The 26,845-nt window shown below is 36.4% G+C and overlaps 1 long non-coding RNA gene across 4 annotated transcripts; it reads left to right on the top strand.

Moving 5' to 3' along the window:
• Positions 1–436: 436 nt before the first annotated feature.
• LOC139714466 (uncharacterized) lies at positions 437–19,273 on the top strand. Of its 4 annotated transcripts, none has more exons than XR_011709699.1 (7): positions 437–591; positions 1,896–1,940; positions 3,930–4,040; positions 4,709–4,842; positions 5,883–5,955; positions 15,729–15,752; positions 16,484–19,273. It is a non-coding gene; the product is annotated as an uncharacterized lncRNA (long non-coding RNA). The 4 variants fall into 4 exon arrangements; XR_011709700.1 differs by having other exon boundaries at positions 16,481–19,273; XR_011709698.1 differs by having other exon boundaries at positions 439–591; positions 5,883–5,947.
• Positions 19,274–26,845: the final 7,572 nt, after the last annotated feature.

The following is a 26,845-nucleotide window of genomic DNA, read 5'->3' as shown; positions in this document are numbered from 1 at the left end:
ATGTCTCATGTATAGATAATGTTATTGTGGCATGCAATGTTTGTTACTGTCTGTGTTTGTGCGCATGTGTGTTTGTGTTTGTGTTGTTGAGTGAGCGTTTGTGTGAGCGTGTGTCCGTGTGTGTGTGTGTGTGTGTGTGTGTGTGTGTGTCTGTGTGTCTGTGTCTGTGTCATTGTGGGTGTTTATTGTGATTTTGCAATTGTATATAGTGAAATGTTTTTAAGCAACTTTTTTGAAACACCCACGAATTCTCGGGCGTGTGCGACGGGCTTTCCATGGTAGTATCGCGTCTCTCGCAGTGCTCCCTCCGTGATCCACACAGTGCATGCCTGCGTGGAGTGTACGTACGTACCAAAGAGTATAGAAGCGCACGCGTGCTCGTACGCTTATACCATGGCTCTACTCTGTTAGTAGCTCCATGCTTTATGCGTAGTACCTTACCCACATATACAATACGGAGGTGGTGTACGTGTTTGTCAATTCGTAACCTACTGCATTGGCGTGGCAGCGCAGCGACAGGCTCACAAATACGACTTCTGAAGACCTTTGCGTGAGACTGACGGTTTGATTAGTTTGGAGTTCGAGTACCAGGTGGGTATTAGTCTGTAAACGCAGGCATGCCTAAACACAGATGTTTGGGTTTTTAGAACAAAATTTCATGTGTGTGGTCGTGGTGCTGTTAGTGTTAGTGACTATAATAAACGTTAGGGTCTATCAGTAGTATCACTCTTATGTGTTCAGTAGTGTCTGGGGACATGCCCATCGTATCACCACAGCTCAGGCCCTATACGTGTACGAAGCTGTTGTAGTGCGTAGACCGTACGTTTAAATGTCAGGAGTATCAGGAAGGAAGTTGCGAAGTTTTTAACGTTAGACCGCGTTTCCTGAATGGACAAGGTGTGAGCCATATCATGATTTGCTATGTAATTACTAGGAAGGCTAAGTTCCAAAGAACCTACTTTAAGAGTTGACGTTGACTAAGAGGGCTTAGCGTTACTCTGGTGATTTGCTTCTGCCAAATCTGGGCGAGATGCGGGCGCCATACTTTAATGCGTAGCTAACACCACGACCAGTAGAGGGCGTATTTTACAGTGCTATATAGCGGTGATTCCTGTCCCCCTTTCCTGTCCCGTAAATATTCCCTGTCCCCCTTTCCTGTCCCGTAAATATTCAATATTGAATGATGCGCCTTTAAGCACCACCAACAACAACAACCCTTTCATTTCACCTTTTTTTATAGGGGGCATGCAGGGGAAGAAATATAACGTTACTTAGCCTGGACCTTGTTTTGTCATACAGAAGTATCATTCCTGTTTAATCATGAAATGTAACTGAAGAGAAGTCATTTATTTTCCAATATGTAGTCCCACAATTACACATCACAAGCTTGACTTTGACCTAATTTCACTGAGTTATGCTGACCGTGTTATAACAATAGGGTTTCCCTGTGCAGATGTGTGCACAGTGAAAAATGTGTTTTTAAGCAAGATTATAAGTTTAAAAGATGGTTTTCCTTTGTTATAAGAATTGTTTAGATTGCAGGAACAGTAAAATAATTTTACAAAGATTTGTATAAAAAATTTGGGTGTTGTGCCTCATATTCCTCTCAAGTACCGGTATGTATTTTCAGAATGTGTGTACCTCACATTATTAGTGGTCTGTCCTTAACACAAGGTCCTCAGGACCAGAAAAATGTGCTTGTTATAATGAAACCTTGTTATATCAGGGTTACAAAAATAATACAATACAAATTGAAATTACAATCTAGGACCACAAAAAAATTACCTTGTTATAGTGAACTTCGTCGTATCAGTGATAATTGTAGAGAGTTCACTGTATAGCCTATACAGGTATTGTTGTAACGTTTGTATTTTTCCTTTCTTTTCTTTCTGCAGGTACTGGTTGCTTTGGAAGGAGATTTATGTTGGTCTTTGTTGAAAGTACGTTTGTGTTTGTGTTTGTTATTTGTTGAATCATCTTCATCCTACATTTCATCTCATACCATTTCACCTTCATCCTTGAATATTCAGTGAATATTCACTGAGATTACATCTGGAAATTCATCCTGGAATTCACGAACTCATCCCTGAAATATCTGAAATATACCTGAAATACCTGAACTTTACCTGAAATACCTTAACTTGAACTTTACCTGAAATACCTTAACTTGAACTTGAAGAAAGCTGAGAACAGAGAACTTCTGAGTGCATGAGAATAAGACAGTATCAGAAGGAGAGAAAGTTTCAGAATCAGAGGCAGAAAGGGTTAGAGTCAAAGAGAAAAAGAGTGAAATCAAAGAGAGGAAGAGTGAGAGTTGACGAAAAAGGAGTAAAAATTAAGCAGAATAACAGAGTTTTAAAGAGTGTTTGAATGAAAGAGTGCATTCTTTAAAAGGATAGTTAAAAACTGGAAAGAGAATTGTCCTAGAGAAGGCGAGAAGTTTGCTGGAAACTTGAAAATAGAAACAGTTAATTTGAGAAAAGGTGTTTAAGAGTCCAGATTACACTGAAAGATTATTAAAGAGTGCCGTCATAAGACGAAAGCATTATAGTGTTGTAAACTAATTGGGGTAGACAAAATTTGCACCTTCAAGGATTATTTGATATTTGATATATTCTGCATTGAAAGTTGCTGCAAATAAATCAACTACAGTTGGCAAGAGCTAATAGCTAGGAGTTGAAATTTTGAAGGAATTGTTAAAAGTGTGAGAAACAATTTATGAGGTGAGGCGAGAAGTATACTAAAAATTTTATGTAAAAATATTTTTTGGTATCTTGAGTCTTGAATTTTCGTTAATTGTTAATAGGATAAAAGAATAATTGAAGAGCGCCATCTTCAGATAAAAGCATTTTAGTCATAGTAAATGAAGGGAGAGACGTTAATATTGCACCTTAAAGGGCTATTTATAAATATTGGGCTGTGAAAACAAAAGCACAATTAGTAAAAGACATACCTTTATTGCAAAAGGAGTCATCTCAAAACAGAAACATTACTGTTTCTTTAATTGTCAGTGAAGACAAAGAATAATTGGTGAAATTGAAATTTTTGTTGCGAAAGACCCTACCCTAAGAGAAAAACATATAAGGGAGACCGATTATTGTGCAGTTAAGGCAAAAGCATAATTGGTAAAATTGTAACCTTCTTTACAAAGAGCATAATCTCGAGATAAAGGCATAATTTAGTCAAATCAAATGTTAGAGAATTGAAGCTGAAATTTCTGTTGGCAGATATCGTAAAAGGAAATTGGCATAGCTTTTCTATAAAGTAGGAATTGAAGCACGTAACAGACAAAGAGTGCCACCTGTTGCTAGAAACAAGCAAACATTGTAGAAATATCCCCACCTGTTGGTAGAAACATTATATGGATCGGTGTTGCAGCCTTCTGCTGGAATTTGTATTGCAGTGAAATATAGTACATGTACTGTACACATGTATTAGTGCAACTTTCAAAGCTATTCAATCCGACAATTTTGTTACCAATCGCAGTACTAGTGGAGTAGGTGTGATTCATAAAAGTATAGTGATTCAAGGAATATAACTGTGTTGATTGACAGTTGATTGATATACATTTATTTAGTAATAGGTACCATTATACTTTCAAAGATTCGAAAGCCCTGTAGTTTGACAATGGAAGCAAGTGAATTCAAGATTGTTATTGGTGATATCCTAGATATCCTCCATAGTTGTGACTTGATGAGAAATGTAGAGGTCAGTGAATGTGATGCATGTTGCAGTGTGATCAATGAAAATGAAAGCAGAGTACCATGTGAGGATTGTGGCAAGCAGTTTCATGTGATGTGTACAGGAACTATTTCTCATGAGGCTAGAATGTGTGATGCAAGGTTGATTTGGATATGTTCAGCATGTGGAAGCAATAATATTGCCCATCGCATCTTTGACAAAATTGGCATTCCTTGTCATTTCAATAGATACGAACTTCTCGAAGACCTTGGTGATGAAGATTTTCATGTTGATGTTTCACTTACATCACGCAAGAGCAACCAGAGAAAGAAACCAACGAAGATGAGACTGAAAAAGAGGTATGTGAGAAGAAAGAACAAACGTGGTGTTCTAGAAATGACAAATGTGTGTGTGGAGGAAAGAGCAAATTGTGACAGAGATGAATCAGATCCGACATTCATCTCAAATCTCACTAGGAGGCAATTTGAACCATTAGAAACTGCAGTTGATGATGGTTGGACAACTGTGAAATCAAGGAAGACAAAAGTGATTGAGAAGGCCAAACTGACAACATCCCAAACAATGACTAACAATCCTAAGACCAAGACCAATAACAAGAGCACAGTGAGATCAGTAAATGGTGTGATTCTCCAACCTGGCGTGACCTACATTGGCAAAGCAATGAAAGGCTACTATCTTGAAAAACAGAGAAGAGCCAAGACCAGCAAAGGCAAAAAATCAAAAGTAGAAACAAGGCAAGAAGAACATGGTGAACTCGTGAAGCGAAATATGAATCGAAACTTGGACACAGAACGAAATGATAGTCTGCAGGTGTATACTGAATCTGTATTGAATGTATATTCAAAGTGTGTTCAGTCACCTCATGTTATGGCAAAATACTCTGAGCAAATCTATGCAAAAACACAGAGAAGTTGGGCTGATGTGGCTAAAAGCACTCCGAATATGACTAATGGATGTTTCGTACTGAGTGGTGATCAGGCTACATGTGTCTCTGTCCTTTCCACAGACATTGAAAAAGAAGTTTGGAATGTAAACAGGCTCTATGGAGGTGGAAATGCACGGCAACCAAGAAAGAAAGGTCGTTTCACGAAGATCCGCAACAAACAAAGTGTGCCAGTGGTTAAAAATGCTGACTCACAGGTGCGTAACAATGAAAAGGTGAAACATTACATTTTTGAAGGAGAACATGCAGCAAAGAATGAAAAGTTGTGTAAGAATGAAATATCTGACCGTGAGGACAGTAATTCCACAAATAGAGACAACACAGGCTCGAATGATATGTCCAAAGTGAAGTGTGACAGAATCCACGATATGCATGAACTAAACCCATGTTACAGCGAAACAAAAGATGTTGAAGGTGACAGTCAAATATCAGTGAATGAATTGTTCTCTGTGAATTCTACTACAAATGTAAATGTTCACTCTCCGTGTCACAAACCTGTTTCAGGTATGCAAAACATGTGTGTTCAAGTTTGTAATGAATCAATATTCCTGCCTGAACGTGAAAAAACTATTAATCCATCTGATTGCATAGTAATGAATGCTGGTTCTGCAAATAGTGTTGACCACCATAATTCATATGATGTTCAAGAATCGTCTGTACTTATATTAGATGGTGAACCAGCTGCAAATGATTTAGAGACTGAAGAACGTGTCTGTAAGCCTGTTTCTCTTTCAGATTCAGAATATGATAGAAGGCAATCATATCCTCTGACTAAAACAATCGCACAAGGAAATTTTAATCAAGGTGATCAACGATTTGGTTATACTGCTGGCAAACAATGTGCATGTAATTCTATTGTGGCAGTTCTCTACATTCAAACAAAGAATGGAATCGAAATGAGACCTCGTGATCTTGATCAGATTCTGACCCTTGGGAATGAGTTGTATTATTACATAAAGAAGGATTCACAACTGAATGAAGAGCTTGTAATGATAGATGAATTACCGAAGGAACTTCATATTCTGGATGAAAAATTTCAAATAACCTATGGTGAATCGAAATATGGAGTGTTGGAAGGAGATCAAAACAATTTGTCAAATTTTGGTGCTTTGCCATTGAGTCAAGCATTAGAACAAGAACTGTGCCGATATGATGCATGTCTTATGAATTTTGCTGAGAGTACATTTGCAATCATTAGGCATCACAGTGGTTATTATGTGTTTGATTCTCATTCCAGAAGTCATGATGGATACTTGGTACAAGATGGATGCAGTGTCTTGCTTAGCATTTCATCATGGCAAGGTATACAGGTACACTGTTTGAATTTGGCAAAATCTATGGCATGTGATTTACGTACTACTCAGTTTGAATTAACCGGTCTGGCAGTAGAATTCAATTCTAAGAAAAATGTATTGACAACTAGTGGCTCTAAGAGATCAAAGACCCTAAATACTGCGTGTGGGAATATAAATGATCAAAACAGCGACTATTCGCAACATTGTCATCATATTGAAAGAAATCTGAGTTATAGTGATGAGACTCAAAATGTAACAATAAAGGAAACCAGAGTTAATGTAAGCAGTGATGACTATGGAAGTGAGAATGAAGTTGAATTTGTTTCACTTGAAAAGACAACACAAAGAAGAGATAGAAACTTCAAATTTGCACCAATTACATATGTAGACAAGCAGTGTTTGTGCAATAGATTAAATGTCAATTACTGTGGCGCAGCCAGTGAACCAGTGGAAGATACAAATGAAAATTTGTGTATGAGGAAACCTGTAAATATCAAGAGAGTTATGGGTGATGGCAACTGCTTTTACAGAAGTATTTCTCATGTAGTTACTGGCAGTGAAGGAAACCATTTCATGCTCAGGAAATCCAATGTGGCACATTTACTGGAAACGGGTGATTTATTTAAAAATTTAATTAACACAGTGAAATATCAGAATGTCAGGGACTTTGTACTTCAAGAGAAATTGATGGATTTAGGAACATGGGCTGGTCACACTGATATTAGTTCAATGGCACATATGCTAGATTGTGATATATATGTGTATGATGATCGTACAAAAAATTGGCAAATTTTGTCTGCAAGGAAACCGGGGTACTATAACAAGGTAACAACTGAAAGAGGCATATATATTGTGTTCACTGGAAGCAATCATTTTGATGTAGTTGAAAGTGTAACTGCTGTTCAGTCTAGTACTTTGGATGAAAAATTAAGTGTGTTTCATGTGAATTCAGATGCAAATGTGGAAAGTAAAAAAGAAAGTCATCATGAATCATCTAAGGCTACCGAAAACTTGACATTGAAGAAAGGCAGTGTTAGAGTGAAGAAAATGATGTCCAAACAAATAATGGTGTCAAACTTGCAAGAGACACAAATTCCATTACAAAACACATGTCAACAGACAGTAGTCGATGTTGATGCATCCGAGGTGAAGCAAGTGGGAGAAATTAAAAAGATTAATCTCATGTACACACCTGTGAATAAATTTGACAGAGAGAAGTTTTGTTGCAAATTAGGCATAAAGGTTAATGACAAATGTAGCAGTAATGATGTGCCAAAAGATATGGTGGAAAATGGTAATATTACTGTCCTGTCACAACCATTAACTATCTATAAAATTAGTGGTGATGGAAATTGCTTTTACAGAGCTATGTCATATGTCACATGTGGCAAGGAAGATTCACACCGTGATGTTCGAAAAGCAACAGTTATGCATATTTTACAAAACAAGCAAGATTATGTAAGCCTTTTAAAATCAGGATACACAGATGTTGTAAAATACATTGCAAAGGAAAGAGTATTCAACAATGGCACATGGGCTACAGAATTGGAAATAATGGCCTTATCAAATCTACTAGATACTGATATTTATACATATGAAGAAAACTGTTCAAAATGGAAATTATTTGGTGCAAGCAAACTTCAGTTTGGAATTGTTACATCACAAAGAGGTGTTTACTTGCAACACACAAATGGCAATCATTACGATGTTGTAGAGTCTGTATGTCCAAGGATCCAAACATTAAGTTCATGCCAAAACTTGTCAAGACCACAAAACATTACCGCTATGGAAACGCCTGTGACAAGAAAGAGAAGACTCACAACTGAGAGAAAAGTTACGAAACAAGTCGGTGATTGTCAAATAAATGTATTGAACAATGAAGTTTTAGAGGATGACATTGAACGTGCTGTTAAAATGAGTAGGGATACTGAAGAATCTGAAGAAGTTGAAACTACAAGGCAAACTACAAAAAGGAAAAAACAAAGAAAAAAAAGTAATGCAAATATTACCAGACGAAAAAATAGAGATCGAATGAGAGCACAGAGAGAAAAGAAAAAAAATGAGCAAAGACAGTTAGAAATAGAATGTTTATCAGATGTTCAGCCTTTTCTATTCCGCAAACTAAAAAATGCAGCTGCAAAGAAAGTAAAATATCAAACAGATGAACCTTACCGGTTCGAAAAGAGAAGAGAAATTAAGGAGAGACAAAGAAACAGGTACTTGTTCGATCCTACTTACAGAGAAAATGTCAAGAGAGCAATGAGCAGAAAGATGAGAGCTAGATATCAACGCAATGCTTTATTAAGAGAAAAAATCAAGAAAATGATGAGGACAAAGATGAAAGCTAGATACCAAAATGATGCTTCATTTCGAGAAAAAATTAAGAAAAGGATGAGAACAAAGATGAAAGCCAAATATCAAAACAGTGCTTCATTCAGAAAAAGGCTGAAGACAATGAGGAAAGTAAACTATGGGTGCAATGTTCTACATAGAGAAAGGCTTAAGAAAATGAGGAAAGCTAGATATCAAAACAATGCTTTATTCAGAGAGAGGCGTAAGAAAATTATGAGGAAAGTTTCAAACATTAAGTACAAGACAAATTTTTTGTACAGACAGCAGGTTGCAATGAGAAACATGAAACGAAAAAAACAAGAAAAAATGAATATGAGAAATTGTGACCATGTTTTGAAAAAATTTAGGGAAATTGTTTCACACGGCCCTGAATATGTATGTTGCGTATGTTTGAAATTATTATTCAAGAATCAAGTATTGAAGTGTACAAAAGCAAAATATAACGATTTGAGGTGCTTAAAGGAGGAGTATTTACATACATGCAGCGATGACTGTGATATTGACTGTCAAATAGTAAAGTCATCAAGAAATTTTTTATGGGTTTGTTACACTTGCCACAGGAAATTATTAGCTGGTAATATGCCTGCTGAAGCTAGCAGAAATAATTTAGAATTACGTGCTATTCCTGCGGAACTTGGAAATCTGAATCAGTTGGAAACACATTTGATTGCACTAAACATTCCATTTATGAAAGTTTTGAATTTGCCTAAAGGAGGACAATATGGAGTGCATGGCCCAACAGTTTGTGTACCTTCACGCACAAATGAAACTGTAAAGATATTACCTCGACCGGAGACTGATGATCAATTAATTCGCGTAAAGCTAAAGAGGAAACTGTCATATAAAGGACATTATGAATATCAGTTTGTCAAGAAAAACAATGTCCTAGCTGCATTGGAATATTTGAAAAAGAATAATAAGTGGTATTCTGATATTGCTATTGATAGCGAATGGGACTCTGATTTATCAGACAAAAATAGTAAAACAGCTTGTGGTAAACTATTTGATTTAAGTGAAACTAATGATGATGATGATGATATAGAGGATGATCAAGATGGACGATTACAAGGCATTCAGTTGGGCACATGTTTGCAGAAGGTCGATATGAGACAAGAAGTGCTTGATCAGTTTTTTGATGATATTATATGCTGTGCTCCTTGTGAAAAGAATAGTCCTGTGTCACTATTGATGGATGAGAGTAATGAGGCAAAATGTTTTCCTGCTCTGTTTCCAACAGGCCAGCCAACATTTCATGATACCAGGTACATTAAAGTAACACTTGGTCGTTATTTGCATAATCGTTTGATGCATGTAGACAACAGATTTGCAAAAAATACAGAATATATTTTCTATGCTCAGTGTATTTATGAACTGCAACAAATACTTTCTAGTGTTTCTATAGCTGTCAGAAAAAGCTCAGAGAAAATAGATAATTCCACATTGATGCGATGTTCAGATCTAAAGGATGCAAGAAAACTTCATGAGATACTGGATTCGAATAAAGGATATAAATTTCTGAAACAAATACGAGGAACACCTCCATACTGGCAATCTACACAGAAAGATGTATTAGCAATGGTTAGACAACTTGGAAAGCCTACATGGTTTGCATCATTTTCATCAGCTGAAATGAGATGGCCTGAAGTTATTAACACATTGCTAAATCAACAAGGTGATGGGAGAAAAGCAAGTGATCTGGATTGGACAGATAAGTGTAATTTATTAAAATCAAATCCAGTGACAGTAGCTCGTATGTTTGATAAACGCTTTCATGCATTTTTGAACAGAGTGATTCTTTCTGAGGCAGAACCTATTGGCAAGATAATTGACTATTTTTACAGGATTGAATTTCAACAGAGAGGATCTCCACATACACACTGTTTATTCTGGGTTGAAAATGCACCTAATTTGGGTGTCGAGAAAGATGAAACTGTCATAGATTTTATTGATAAGTATATTTCATGCAACATTCCATGTGAGGATGAAGATGAAGAACTGTATGAAATAGTGAAGAATGTTCAGCTTCACTCAAAGAAACATTCAAAATCATGCAAGAAAAAGGGAACCTCCTGTAGATTTAATTTTCCAAGACCACCTTCTGAGAAAACATTTGTTGTGAAGCCTGATGATAATCCAGAAGTTACAGATGAGGCTCAAGATGTTCTGTCTGCAGTAAAGAATTCATCATGTGTGGAAGGCAAATATGATAATGCTAGGCAGCTCTTTGAAGCTCTTGGGATGTCTCAAAAGGAATTTGAAGATGCCTATAATGCTGTAGCTACAAAAGAAGATGTAGTCATGAAAAGAGATCCAAAAGATATATGGGTTAATCAATATAATTCATTCTTACTCAGAGCTTGGAATGCCAATATGGATTTGCAGTATATAACAAATGAGTATGCCTGCATTGTTTATGTTGTGTCATACATGTCAAAAGCAGAAAGAGAAATGAGTTTGCTCTTGAAAAATGCTGAAAGTGAAATGAGAGAGGGCAATGAAGATGCTCGAAAGAGTATGAAAGAAATAGGACATGTGTATATGCAAAACCGTGAAGTTTCAGCACAAGAAAGTGTGTATCGTGTTTGTGGCCTGAGATTGAAAGAGTGCTCAAGAAAAGTAGAGTTTATACCTGTTGGACCAAACCCTGTGAGAATGAGTCTACCACTGAGTGTTATTCAAAGCAGACGAGACGATGATGATAGGAGCCCATGGATGCCAAGCAGAATTGATAAATATAAAGCCCGACCTGATGGTTTTGAATTTGAAAATATGTGTTTAGCCACATTTTGTTCAAAGTATAGACTACTCAGTGAATCTGATATAAAGGGTAAGAAACAGAAACAGAGTGTGTTTAAATTGAGAGATCAGCTGGGCTATATACAAAAAAGAACAAGAACCAATGATGCTGTAGTGAGATACCCTCGTTTTTCACCGACTGTAACCCCAGAAAAATATTATCAGAGTATATTGCAACTATTTTTGCCATATCGTACTGATAAACAGTTAAAACCTGACCAATTTTTGACATATGAGGAATTTTATCAAAATGGATCTGTTCGAATGTTTAATAAGAATTTGGAAAGTGTCAAAAGTATTGCCAATGAAAATCTCAGGCAGTATGAAAAAAACGCTGATACAATTGATCAGGCACAAGAATATCTTGAGAAATTTGGTGCACAAGAAGATGCATGGGGATTACTCTGTCCAGAAACAGAAGTTGAAAGACATGAAACAGCTAAAATCCATGTAGAAGTTGAAGATGCTGACAATGAGTTTAGAATCCCAGATCTTGAATCTAAATCTCAGGAGAAAGAGTCATATGGCATAGAATTTCGATCATGTAGCATTTCGAGAGAAGACAGTAATGTCTTATTAAGAACTTTAAACAGCAAGCAGCAAAAAGTGTTCTACAAAATACGACAATGGTGTCTTGACAGAGTTAATGGAAAAGAAGCCACACCGTTTCAGATATTTGTGACAGGTGGTGCTGGAACAGGAAAAAGTCATCTGGTGAAATGCATATGTAATGAAGGGACAAGAATTCTAGGTAAAATGATGCATAATCCAGATGATCTTTCAATTATGAAAGTAGCTCCAACTGGAATTGCAGCCTACAATATTGATGGTAGTACTATTCATAATGCACTGTCCATACCCATTTCTGCTTCATTACCTTATCAACCCCTTGGAGAAGAAAAGATAAGTCATTTACGTACTCAGCTGGGCCAATTACAGATACTAATAATTGATGAAATATCCATGGTTGATCAGAAGCTACTGTGGTATGTACATGGACGTTTAAGGCAAATAAAGCAGACGCGTGATGATGCTCCATTTGGAAAGGTTTCAGTTATTGCAGTTGGAGATTTTTATCAGTTACCCCCAGTAAAAGGTACTCCTTTGTATAAAGATACATTGCAAAGTTCTTTATGGACAGACAACTTCTCTATGATTAACTTGGATGAAATAATGAGACAAAAGGATGATGCAGACTTTGCTGTTCTTTTGAACAAATTAAGGGTAAAAGAAAAGAAAGATGAATTATCAAGTGATGATTTTGCAGTTCTTCAATCATGCCAAACTGGAGAGCAATGTGAGGATGCACTGCATATATATTCTTCAAACAAACAAGTAAATGACTGGAATAAAATAATGCTTCACAAGAAATGCACAAATATCATCTGTCTTGATGCAGAAGATTTTGAACTTGGCGATAAGGGTAAAAACAAAGCATGTGACAAGCCACGGAGATGTACTAAAGCTTCTTTGCCAGCATATCTTTGGGTTGCTGAAAATTCTAGAGTGATGCTGATCAAAAATGTGAATGTGACCAAAGGTTTATCAAATGGCTGCATTGGCACTGTAACTGACTTAGTAAGAGTAAATGAAAATGCCAGACCCTCAAGTGTGCTTGTGAAATTTGACAATGAAAAAGTAGGAACACAGTCAATAGAAATGCAACAGGAATCAATTGGGAAAAAATATACGAGGAAACAATTTCCCTTGAAATTAGCATATGCATGCACAATACATAAAGTACAGGGCATGACAATGGAAAAAGCTGTTGTTTCTCTGAAAAATATATTTTTGCCCGGACAAGCATATGTTGCTCTGAGCCGTGTCACATCAATACGTGGACTAACTATTGAAGATTTTGATCCCAAAGTCATATATTGCAATCCAACTGTTAAAGAAAGTTTAGAAAACATGCCAACATTTGTTGATGAAAAGAGCTTTGATAATGATGTTTCTGTTGCGACTCTGAATATAATGCTACATAACATTCAAGGTCTTAAAGCACATTTCAAAGATATCCAATCAAACCTCCTATGTAGAAATTCTGATATTATTTGTTTAACTGAAACTTGGCTTAATGATGACATTTTTGACGTGAATTTAGATCATTTTAAAATGTACAATCAACCTCGGTCAAAATCTTATTCAGATGAAAGTCCCTTATTTTCGGCACTGAAAAATCAAGCACATGGTGGAGTTGCAGTGTACAGTAAAATCAAATCTATTAGTAGGCTGGATTTACATGTCAATAATCTAGAATATATTACATTTGCAGTAACTTGTCCTTCATGTCTCATTTCTGTGATATATAGACCTCCCAGATATGATAAGAAACAATTTTGTGAGAAACTGAAGAGACTACTCGTAGAATTGCAGCAGAGAAGTACGAAACGCATAGTTATTGGTGACTTCAATGAAAATCTCAGACAAGGTTCAAGTGATTCATGTGTGCATAAATTGATGTATTCTTACGGATATCAACAACATGTACTTGATGCTACAACAGAAGGTAATACATTGATTGATCATGTATATAGCACAGGTATAGACTCACTTCATGTTGAAGTTATTCCACTTTACTACAGTTACCATGAGGCTATCAGAATACAGTTCTGATGAGTGATGTCTTGAGTTTACGCAAAGTAATGTGGCACATATATTCAAATCAATTGATATTTATTTTCTTTTGTCATCATATTTCCTTTTGTAATACAGAATGAGGAAAATAAAAAAGTGTGAATAGGACAGAGCATACAGCAATTCAAAAACAAATGAGTAGAAGTGATACTTATGATCAATACTGAGGTGTTTGAAGTTAAAAAAAAAAATTGCAATGAGTAAAACATGTGAAGTATGGAGGGTTCCACTGGGAAGATTATGCTTGTGAATATGAAACAAGACTTCAACAAAAGTATGACTACTAGTACTACAGAAAACAGCGACATTATGAGACAGAAAGTGACAATTCAGTGATTATAGACTTCCTAAATATGACCCAAAAATAATGTGAGAAATTATGGAAATTAGTTGTTGAATTGCACCAAATAAGCACAAAAAGCATAGTTATTGGTGAATTTAATGAAATTCTCAGACAAGGTTCAAGTGATTTGCTTGGCATAATTTGATGTGTTCTTATGAATATCAACAACATGAAGTTGATGCTACAACAGAAGGTGGCACATTTATCGGTCATGTATGTAGTATAGGTATTAATGATCTCACCATTGAAGTTATTCGCCTTTACTACAGTTACCATGAAGCTATTTGAATACTGTTTCACTGAACTTGTTTTTACTAATAACATTAGATGTTTATTCAAGGTTTTTTTCACAATGCTGAAATCAAATGAAATATATTTTCATCTTTCATCATACATATTTTTATGATGTTATGGAGAATAGATGAAATATGATGAATGAAATGAACAGAATGTTCAACAGTAGTGAAACCTTATGATAATATTAAATTGTAATGAATACTGAAGTGATTGAAGTGAGGAAAACAGTGTGCCATGAGCAAAGTGTGCAAAGGGTGGAGAGATCCACTGAAGCGACCTTGATTGTGCACAGGAAACAAAACTTGGGCAACAATAAAAGTACTACATAACACATTGACATTATAAAGAAAAAATAAATAGACAACGACAAGAGCATGCAACAGAAACAATGATCTTTGATTGCTTGTTGAAAGAAATGTGGGCTTGCATGTCAAGAAGAAGGAAAAACACATAAATTGTGTAATTGCAAAAATGATTTAAAGGACTGTAATTATAATGTTACATGTATGTCAGCAATAGTGGTGATATTAAAAATTTATGAAGTGGTAATGCTGAATCTAGGTGAGAATTATCAACCCTTTTCACAAAGCAGTAGCTGAGCTGGTAGTTGCTCTTCTCTAAATATCATTGTTGGAAATGTAACTATAAAAGGAAGATACAAGTTCAGTATGGAACAGAAATAAAACAAAAGACAGAAAATGGAATTGAAATAGAATAGACAAAGAATAAAAATAGAACAGGCACAACAGAAATAAAACATAGCCCAGAAAATGACAGTGCAGAAAGGTAGATTTTGGCATAATAATCATTTTGAAAAATATTTTTTTTCAGAGAATTAAATGCTGATAATGATAAGTTTGTGTTACTATTTGATGAGCGTTTAGAGCTGAGGAAAATCAAATTGTAAATGCTGATGAAAGTGCTTTGAAATAAATGGAAAAAGTAGGAGTTGCATTTATATGTGCAAAACCTGATCAATAGGCATATGTTGTAATTGATAGAAATGAATATTTCACCAGAGAAGATAGAGTGAAATCCATGAGTGATCATGTATGTGGTGCAAGAATTGTATTTATTACGTAAACATTATGAGCTACATAGCACAAGTTTTGATTGATTTCATGCAAATTTATGAAAAATGTTTTGAGTTTTCAAACCCCTGTTTCTCAAACATTTGCTTTCATTGATTGATGTCATTGTTTCTCTTTAGCACCCATGGTAGTGAGAATAAAGCACTGGCCAAAATGAAAAAAGCATCAATTAGGTGTATTTCATCTAGGTGTTTATGGCTAACATCTTTATGTCTTTACATTTGCCTGGTGAATGATGAACTGGTCTGTGCTTGTGCCGCAATCATGTCCAGCCTTGTACCCAAGTGTTTCCACCGGTGAGTTTTATTTCTTTTTTGCTTTTTTTTCCCCCTACTTTTTGTCAGATTTGTGTGCATTTAACTTTTCACACAACTTTTTGACAAAATCAGGCTCAATCATACTCAGTGTTCAAATTAAATTCTCACAATAATCTCTCCAGGTGTGTTCTTAAGCTGTATTAGCATAACCTGTAGAATTATGCATACACAGGTGTTTCTTCAGAATTATTTTTTTTTCCCCTGAAATGTTTGTAATATATGTTCTATCATCTAAAGTCTGTGATCTGAAACAGTTTGTTAATTCCATATTACATTTATGAAATGTTATTCACATATTCCTTATTCTTATAAATGTGACTGTACAAGTGTAGTTTTGTTCTGTCCAATTTACATCGTAGCTAAACATGATATACATCCAGAGAACTATGATGTATATGCTGTACTCCTGTAAGAGAAATAGGTGTATGTATTCATGAAAAGAAAGGTTAACATAAAAGGTGATGTGATGTTATGTGAAGTTGTGAATGTTTCAGTACAGTTGTGTTCGCAAGTTATGACTACAAGAAATTGGTTGTATCTGTCTAAAATATGTAAAACATAATGTAACTTTCTTCGTAACATTTGTGATAATGATATTTATGTTCTCCCATTCTAACAACACATATTTCAGTTCTTTCATTTTATCGATGTTAAAAGATAAGCAGTGTACTTCATTTGTAACAGTATGTTGTTTATGTATTTTAAAGCAGGGTCTTGACCAACAGAGAGAACACACCAGCTTTGCTTTGCAGCGTTGGTGTAGCACAGGGAGTAGAACTCTACTGGTTAAAGGCTCAAAACCAGTCAATTGGACCAGGTGTGGATCGCATCTATTTCAACTGTGTGGACAGCTGTCAATCTTGGATCAAACTTGGTTGACATGCAAGCACTTCATATCAGATGATAACAGATGAGCAACGTAATAGTTTCTCAGGACTTCCACTCTCTTCCATCTACAATAATTCTAAGCACAGTGAACAGTATGCATGATAAATGCTAAAGCAAAGGGTATAAATGTAATTGAAGTATTGTGGAATGATTTACGCAACATAAAATACCTCAATAATTATTAATTTTATGTTTATGTGGTGGTAATCAGATCATGTGTAGTATTGGAAGGTACGGTAAGTTAGCCATAGTGGCATGTTAAGCCACCGTCCCTGGAGACACTCAAGTGGTAACGTGTTAATGACCCATAGCATAATCATTTACACCACCATATTGTTTTCGTGATTGACACAGAAACGTCTTTGATTAAGGGCAAAACCAAAATGTAGACCATAAAAGTAGAAGTATGTGAAATGCAAATGTGCAGTATTTTTACATTTTTCCATTATGGATCAAAGCTATGACTTAGATATTAGATGATGATTGTGAGAAGCAAGTGTGGGTCTTTTTTTCTGTTTTATCCTTTGAATAATTGCAAAGATGCAAAGTTTAAAAAAAATTAACAACAAGATTTTCATGACTTAGTGTCTTTGCGCTCGCGCAAACGAGAAGGGTATTCCCCCTCCCACAGTAAGGAGCCTTTTTTAAATTTGTAGCTGTTAATAAAGGATCTGGTGCATAATTAAGTGACTATTGTTTGCTAATTTGGCATGATGAAGGGAAATACACCTTCAATTGCAAGCATCACTTCAATCCTTTTAGCTACACTCCTCATTTTTGGTTCAAGTTGCAATTTCACTTGATGTCTGAGAAAAATGGGTACTATGTGTGAAATCGTGAGACAGACCCTAAATGCATGAGTCTCACCATAATGAGAGACTTGGTCTGTAATTGATGCATATATTTTGTGTATGCACATATATGTAAACCTTCAGTAATGCTCTAGGTGTGGGGTTAGTTGAGGAAGACTCTATGACCCTGTTTACAGTGTGGGGCTGCACCATGCTGCGGCCAAGCCGTGGTTGAGCATAACCTCAATTGCGAGGCCAAGCCCCGCAATTTTGTTCCTTTACACTACTGGGCTCGGCCGCGCTTTTATTTCAAACCTTTTAATATTTTGTCATAGTGGCGCTCTACTTGTAAACAAACACAATTCGGTGTTGTCTGGTTTTCAGACCCTTTGCCAACTGAATTTCATGGCAACGAAATCACCGTTCGGGCAAAGGCCTTTTCTGAAGGGAAAGATCCTTTGCAGGACAAGATCACATTAAACTATGCTAGTTTTCGATGTTGAGGGGGTTAATATCCTGAATAGTGAAATAGTACAAGTACGGGGTTTGGAAACCAGAATAAAATTGGCAGCGCATTTGGCCCCATTTGCGTTTACACAGAGAAAAAGGCCAGGCTCAGCCGCGGCTTAGCCACCTCCAGAGCGAGGCCAAATGCAAGGCCAACTTTGGCCTTGCATTTGGCCTTTTGCACGTTTACACTGAAATGGAGGTTGGCTGGGCTATCGTTGAACTGCGGCCAAGCCTCGCATCGTAAACAGGGTCTATGTGGCAAATTGAGCTATGGCTCAACTTGCCCTAAAGACCTGCATTCATGTCCATGGTACAATTGAAAACATAGTTGAGACCATGGACAATTTGTATGGAGCACTAGGCGTGGTGTGGCCTATTTTGTTAGGAAATTAGTCATTTGTCAACGTAATGACCATTTCTTTAAAAAATGTTCATTTCATTCAACATTTTGAAACATTACAAAGTGACTGATTTTGTAATGAAATAGGCCATGCAATATTTAAGGCTCTATTCAAATAGTCCATGATTTCAATTTTACCATCTTCATAAATTTATGCCATAAAGTCTAGCACATTTTACTAAATATAATGCGTGTAATCACTTCATACTTTTAAATACTTCTGAGATATGAAACTAAAAAAAAGAAGTCCATTTGATTTATGTTGGATAGTAAAAAACAAAACAAAAAACAAAAACATGTTTTTTAAAGAGAGTTTCAAAACTTACACTGCTTCTCTGTGTGGGAGTAGCAAGTAAGCACTACATGTAGCTACCTCGAATTTTTCCAGAGGATTAATTGCAATGGCATGACACAAATTTCTGCAAGACACTCAGTTATTTCTGATGCATCATGCGAAAAACAAAAATTGACCCATAATACCTTACATTCACCAAGTGCAGATAAAGTAAAATTTTAAACCATTTGAGGGTTTTCATGAAACAAGAATGGAATTTGTGTGTAGAATATGTTTCAGTGGTAATTCTAGATGCTGCATTTTTCTGGGGAAAAATATATTTGAAGAGGTTGCTTTGTCATATTTAGAATTGTTGAATATTGTCATTTGAATTGAATCAAATGATGGAAAAATCTTTTGTGTTATAAATTGTGCATTAGGAAATTTAGTGTCCATATAACATATTGTCAATGTGACTTGAAAGAAAATGATGGCCATGTTGAAAGTAGCTCTCATTGCTTATTCAATATTTTGTTTCATTGTAAGTGTAATCAATTCCAGCAGTATTGATGTTTTAGTTATATGTTTTAATAGATATTTATTGCCTACATATCAGATATGACCTGTGACAAAAGTGGTGCCATTTTTGTAGCTGCTTGCTTTCTTCAAGAAAGCGGCCATTGTTAATTGATGTTTTTTGATATTGTTTATAAAGGTTTAAAGTTGAAGGGAAGAAATGTTTCTCTTTTGTATTATAAATCACAGATCAGCAGTTTCTACTGTTTTTATATTCAGCTGAGCATTGGTTAGTGTCAAAAAAGGCTGCCATTGTCATAATGATTGCCATTGTTTATTTGAAATTCTTTGACATTGTCAAATCAATTTAAGGATTGGAACTATTTGTATGTGTGAGTGTGTGTGTGTGTGTGTGTGTGTGTGTGTATAAATCAGGAATTTCATTGTCCATGTTTTAGTTAAAGTGGCAAATAATTGAGTCAATATTGTGACAAGTCAATTTTTAAAGCCATGATGCGCCAAGTAATGGACATCATGAAGACTGTAGTTGATGTCCTGAACCCCGGTCAGATTCCAGTCCTTACATGTAATCAAGCACTCTACACTATGGCAAAGGGGGTCCAATGGAGCAGCCCTAGAAGTTATATTCCAGGGATTATTCAATAGTGATTTTTGGTTGACGATGCGTTTTGAGGATATCCTGACTCATATCACATTGTGTCAGATCTAAACACACATTGCAGCAGATAGGATCAACCCAGTCCTGAATGCAGTTTGCAGAGCTATCTCTGGATGTCTGCGACCAACAAGAGTAGATGACCTTTATTAACTGTGTGGTATTGCCCCACCACACATCAGGCGAGAGGTCTCAGCACAGATGGAGAAAACCAAGCAAGAAGTTAACCCTCGCCACCCACTCTACAATCGCGAACTTGCTAAAAAGAGACTCAAATCCAGACGCAGTTTTCTCCATTCAACCGAATCCCTTGATGGCACCGCCCACGGTCGAAGGATTACCCTATGGTCCAACCACCTCCAGTCTGTGACGAATAAGCTCTCCTATGGACCAAGTGAATCACTCCCTCCGGGTTCAAGTGAGGCATGGCCCACCTGGTCATGCCTGAATCGCCTACGGACAAGAACAGGACGATGCAAAGTCCTCATGCAGAAATGGGACTACAATAGGGATGGAGAAACTGCTTGCAACTGTGGGCAGGATCAGACAATGCAACATCTTTTGGTCTGCCCCCTCCTACCAGAGCCATGCACTGTCAATGATCTGGAGACTTTCAACACCAAAGCCGGATCCTGCACTCTGCACTGGGCAGGACTTGTGTGGTGACTCGAGAAGAAGAAGAAGAAGAAGCAGATAGGTTGCAGACAGATTCTTGCAGCATGAGAGCAAACTGAGCAGGAGACAATTTGAGCTATCAACTGTGGTTACTAAAATGGCAACATTTTTTGCATAACATAATTAAAACCAGACGACTCTGCTGTACTTCTTGGTCTCTAATGGAAGAGACATTAGCACCAACAAAGATCTCATCACCACACAAGGTAGTGACATTCTTTGCTGCGATTGTCCGGACATGTCAGATGATAGCACCGTGCACGTGTGAGGAGGCAGACACTGGTACATCATATACTTGTGCACCTATAGGATGCCGTACATTCGCAGATTAGCAACGTGCCAATATGCACTGTTCATACAAGTGTTGCACCCTTTGAGCTTGTCCTAGCAGCAGCCATCACCGGAATATCCATGAACAGTGGATTGCCTTTGGAGCTGGGAAGAACTTCAGGTTCATAGCTTCTTTATGGGATCACCAAAACTTGGCTGATGTGTTGCCATGCCAATGTTTCATGTTTTTAGTGGCTGTGGCTTAGCGTCTTGTTTTTGTAACAAGGCAGAAAGATTGCGTGGGTACCTGGACTACCTATGAACAAATCACAACCGTATTCAGCGCCTTCTATGCTATGCAGACTTACATACTATTGAGGAGTAGATGCAGCTCAATGGAGCAATTTGTAGTTTGTTGGAGTGTCGCTGAAAGAAAAGAATAGATGCAGAGTGTTAAAGTTGACAATGCCAGAATGTGACTTTGCAGTGTGCAGCTCCTTATTTGTTGTTGTTGTTGTTGTTGTTGTGTTTTGTTGTTTGTTTTGTTTTGTTTTGTTTTGTTTTGATTTTTTTTTTTTTTTTTTTTTTGTGCAGGGGGAATTGGCCTGAGTTTCAAACCCACAAAAAAAAAAAGGGTGCTGGCAAGCATCTTGAAAGGTAGCTATTTTTGTCACAGGTCAAATCTGAGATGTTATGCACACAGTAAAATTACTGATGTTTGACTGAAAATACCACAGGAAAACATTTGCACCCAACAATGTATTTAATCTCTAATATCAAAAACTTGCTAATAAAGATATATAGCCATTTTCATAATGGTCACCATTTTTGTCAAAGTCAAATTTGCCTAGCTCTACATCCGTATTTAAGCTAGTATTTTCACGTACAGTTATTTTGGTAATGAGAAGATCACATGAAGTGTATTAACAGGGTATTATACAGTAGAAATCAGTGTGTGACCAGTTGGACTGTCTGTTGCAAATGTTGCGTAGAGAATTCTTACAGTTTTGAAGCAATCTTTATGGAAATAGGGATACATCATGAAATTGAGGCTTCTTGGCTGAGCAAAACTGGAAGGGTGTCATAATTTTCTTGTTACTATTTGCTGTGTTTTTCACTTTATATTGAAAGATACAACAGAGGTTAATGTTAATTGGGCAAAATTGTATACCTCATTGGAAAACATCGAGTGTTGTTGTCTGGGAAAGCTGATTTTTTTTTTTCAGCCTTTTTTTACAGGAATCTGCCACATATTGTCAGTTGAGAATGATAAGGGCTTTAAGGTGCCACTGAATCTATAATGTTCAAGACAACTTAATGCCCTTCTCATTCTCAACAGATGAGTATGATGGATGTGTGTCAGTTGAAAGTTCATGTCACAGAAGGAAATCCCCCAAATATGCAAATGGAAGTGATAAATCAAGGGTCTTTTGTTTGATATTGGTATGTAAATGTTACATGTAGAATTGCACAGATGCGAATTATGAGGTATGCAACAATGGAATGTTGTGTGAGCAAAACATGCCATTCTAAAAATGTCTGTCAGTGAATGTGCTTAGACTGTAATTGCACAGGTATTATTATTGTTATTGTTACTATTTTTGTTATATTTATTTGTTTCATTCATTTACTTATTTATTTATTCATTTATTTATTTGGCCATGCAATTGCAATTTAAAGTACAATTTCATGTTACATACAGGGTATAAAGACTCATGTATAAACCCATAATTGCTGGAAATTGCACATGTAAACATAAATGTCAAAGTTGGGTTGAAGCAAATTGACCAAGTTTGCAACTGACATGAAAGAAAGTTAAGTCACATGGCACAGAAATTAGGGCATGAACATTGCATGTTTTGTAGACATGGAAATGGAAAAAATGAGACTTCCTGTGATGCAGCCATAAATAATGAATGAGTTGATGAGAGTTGAGAATAATTGCAGAAATCAATTTAAAGCTCTGTTGTAGTTGATGCAGCTGTATTGTGTCAGTTTAGTTCAGATTTCAGAGTTCTACGCTTATTCATACAGTGGTGAAAATTATGGATAGATATTTCCCTTGGAGCAAGACTGAAGGTGTTATGTCAACGGAACTGTAACACACAAACTATGAATCAGTTTGAAGCTGACATGCACTTCAGAATGTGGTAAAATTATTAATACCGGCACATGTATGCAAAAGTTGCAGCTACCGTACAGTGTAATTGTGTACTTGCAGCCTTATTTCAATAAAAATTGGATTAGTTTCATGATTTGAGAACAGACACAGTGCATAAATTATGTATTTAGTGTTGATATTTTGGGTGCTTGTTTGTTAAAATTATTCCCAAGGTTCGCTATTCTGAAGGGTCGTTAATCCGAAACACAGAAATTTCCTGCACCGAAAGGTTCGTTAATCCGAAAATGAAAAAGGGTTCATTATCCGAACATTTGTGGCGTTATTCCTAAGGTTTGTTATTCCAAAGATTCATTAATCCGAAATGAAATTCGGAACAATGAACCTTCGAAATACCAAATCTTTTGACTAAAGAGCCTTCGAAATAACGAACCTACACAATAACGAGCTGTAACCAATATTTTAAGTCTTGAGATCAAATACTTGATTAGTTCATTTTGTTCATTGCATGCAAGGCAGGTAGTGATATAACAGCGGAGTAAAATATACCTGTACATGTGCCACTTTGACGTAGAGATACAGCAATACATACAAAAAGTGCATTGGCTGTTAATCCCCAACCATTGTATGTGACAGTGTAAAGGGATGGCACAGTATTGGTGGAGATGAGGATCGTGCTTTTAACTTTTCGCAGGATACCTAGTAACTTATGAAGTAGTATGTAGCATACCATTTGAAGAGGAATTCAAAGTTTAATTGAAGAAAATCAGGTTTGGAATGACTGAAACTTGAATTTTTCATGGATTTACATGTTCTTTCATATTTCATAAAAGGTTTCTCATTATCTTACCAAAAAAAAAATGTTAGAAAGCCTGAAATTAGGTCTCGAATAAAACTTTATTGCACAATCATTTTAATGAGTCAGAGCATGCATTCATCAAGAGTAAGAGCAAAAAAGCTTACACACGTATGCACATAAGAGGTTGAATGTGTGGTTACAAAGTAAACTATGCTTTTTTCATGTGACAACAAATATCTGGTGTATCAAATAGGAATAGTAAGATAATTTTCAGATGATAAGAGTAGCCGGTTCAATATCATTCATAAGAGCATGCATTAAGCACACAATGGTGATTGTGCTAACTACAGGTATGTGGGTGGATAAAAAGGAATACACTGTATATGCAATAGCAAAGTACAGTTGTATGAGCTATACATTGTTTAACAGGCAAGTGTTAAAAGAATATGCACACAACAGAAACTGTGTAACACGAAAGCAACATTATTTATGGAATATGAATATTTCTGTTGTTCACCTATGTGTACGCAGATGGAATTAACCATGACCATGACCATGAGAGTAACCAGAGTAGCTGACCCTTGGTGAATCTTTTAAGAATGCAATAAAGAAACATATCACAACAATCAAAATATGATAAGAATCTACTTTCTTCCTAAGCTATTCAGAGGCGTAGATATGCAAGGCAAGTTGCTTTTGGGGTTTTTTCAAACGTGTGTGTCTGTGTGTGTGTGTGTCTGTGTGTGTGTCTGTGTCTGTGTGTATGTGTGTTTGTCACAAAAGATGTTGCTTTGGTAATCACAATTGTCCAGAACCTTAGCTTGTGGAGCAAAATTCTTCTACAGTATTAAAACATTTTTTTTTTTTTAAAACAAATCAGTGATTCGAGTCTTGATCGTAATAGGCATGACCATACAGACTTCATCTGTGTTTAGAGACATTGGCCGTGTGATGTTTGGATTCTCATTTAGAAAAATGGAGTCATATCTGTCATCTTTGGTGCCAAATTCTGCATACACTATAACGAAGATACAGCAACAAGCACATATGACCTTTGACCCACCTTCATACTCCCTAGATGGCATCTGAGCAAAAAGTGGTTGTTTTGTGAAATGATTCTTGCGACATCGTCTATACGTGTGCAAAATATGGGAAAGATAGGACCGGTATTCACCAAGATACAGGATGAAACATTTATGACCTTTGACCCTAATTTGCATATCCAAGATGATGTCCGATCAAATAGCTGTTATTTTATGAAATGATGTACGTGACATGAATTAAACATGTGCAAAATATGAGGGTGTTTTGAGTCATTGCAAAGAAAGTTGCAGAAAGAAAGAAATAACTCAAAACATCGAAGATAAGCTTTAATTTCAGCCAAATTTTTTAACGTGATCCCGACATCGTATGACAAACCAAAGGGAACACATACGATTACAACATATTAAAATCAAGGAGAAAATCTCCGAATGGTAAGTGAGCTAGTGCTCGATATTTAAGACAATCATGTCAATTTTCACATCTAGAAAAATTCCCTCCCACAGAAATAACACGGCACAACGAAGATACACAAAGAAGTACATATGACCTTTGACCCCACTTCGCACAGACAAGATGGCATCTAAGCAAAAAGTGATTATTTTGTGAAGTGATCCCTGTAACATGGTCTTTGCGTGTGCAAAATATGGAAGAGGTAGGACATGTATTCACCTTGACCGAAAGATCGGTCTGTATCTGTCCGTCGGGGAATGTTCCGCGGAGACTGCGTCTGGCTTCACGGATCCCCTCCGACAGCGTTAATGGCAAAACATAAAAGAGTCCTCCGGACAGACGGATCTTTCTGTCTAGTATTCACCAAGACACAGGATGAAACATTGATGACCTTTGACCCAATTTACATGCCCAAGATGGTGTCTGATCAAGTAGTTGTTATTTTATGAAATAATGTACGTGACATGAACTAAATATGTGCAAAATATGGGGATGATAGGAGCTGTTTTTCTTGAGTTATTGCAAAGAAAGTTGCAGAAAAAAAGAAATATCTCAAAACGTCTAAGATAAGCTTTATTTTCAACCAAGTATTTTGACGTGATCCTGACATCGCATAAAAAAACAAAGGGCACATTACGATAGCCCAAAGTCTCAGCTATAACATATTAAAATCTGGGAGAAATTCACGGAAGCATAAGTGAGCTAGTGCTCGATAAAGACAATCATGTCAATTTTCACATCTAGAAATATTCCCTCCCATGAGATAACACGTCATAACGAAGACACACAAAGAAGTACATGTGACCTTTGACACCTGGGGCTGTTTTTTCTTGAGTTATTGCAAAGAAAGTTGCAGAAAGAAAGAAATATCTCAATACATCGAAGATAAGCATTAATTTCAACCAAGTTTTTTGACGTGATGACGACGTCGTATGAAAAAACAGAGCGAGCATTATCGATAGCCCAAAGTCTCAGCTACAACATATTCAAATCTGGGGGAAATTCACTGAAGGGTAAGTGAGCTAGTGTTCGATAAAGACAATCATGTCAATTTTCACATCTAGAAAAATTCTCTCCCATAGAGATAACACGTCATAACGAAGATACAGAAACAAGTACATATGACCTTTGACCCCACTTTGCACAGACAAGATGGCATCTGAGCAAAAAGTGATTATTTTATGAAGTGATCCTTGTAACATGGTCTTTACGTGTGCAAAATATGAGAAAGATAGGACATGTATTCACCAAGATACAGGATGAAACATAAATGACCTTTGACCCTAATTTGCATACCCAAGATGTTGTCCGATCTAGTAGTTGTTATTTTATGAAATAATGTACGTGACATGACTAAACATGTGCAAAATATGGGGGTGATAGGGCGTGTTTTTCTTGAGTTATTGCAAAGAAAGTTGCAGAAAAAAGAAATATCTCAATACATAGAAGATAAGCTTTAATTTCAACCAAGTTTTTTCATCGTGATTCGACATCGTATGAAAAAACGAAGGGCAACTTGAACGATAACGCAAAGTCTCAGCTACAACATATTAAAATCTGGGAGAAATTCACCGAAGGGTAAGTGAGCTAGTGCTGGATAAAGACAACCATGTCAATTTTCACATTAAAAAAAATCCCTCCCATAGAGATAACACGTCAT

This window comes from Diadema antillarum, unplaced genomic scaffold, assembly GCF_040938485.1.
Source record: "Diadema antillarum isolate AM-2024a unplaced genomic scaffold, OU_Dant_1.0 seq00002280_RagTag, whole genome shotgun sequence".
NCBI classification, from domain to species: Eukaryota; Metazoa; Echinodermata; class Echinoidea; order Diadematoida; family Diadematidae; genus Diadema; species Diadema antillarum.
The sequence above is the reverse complement of the archived record's forward strand: the minus strand, read 5'-3'. Positions and strand labels throughout refer to the sequence as shown.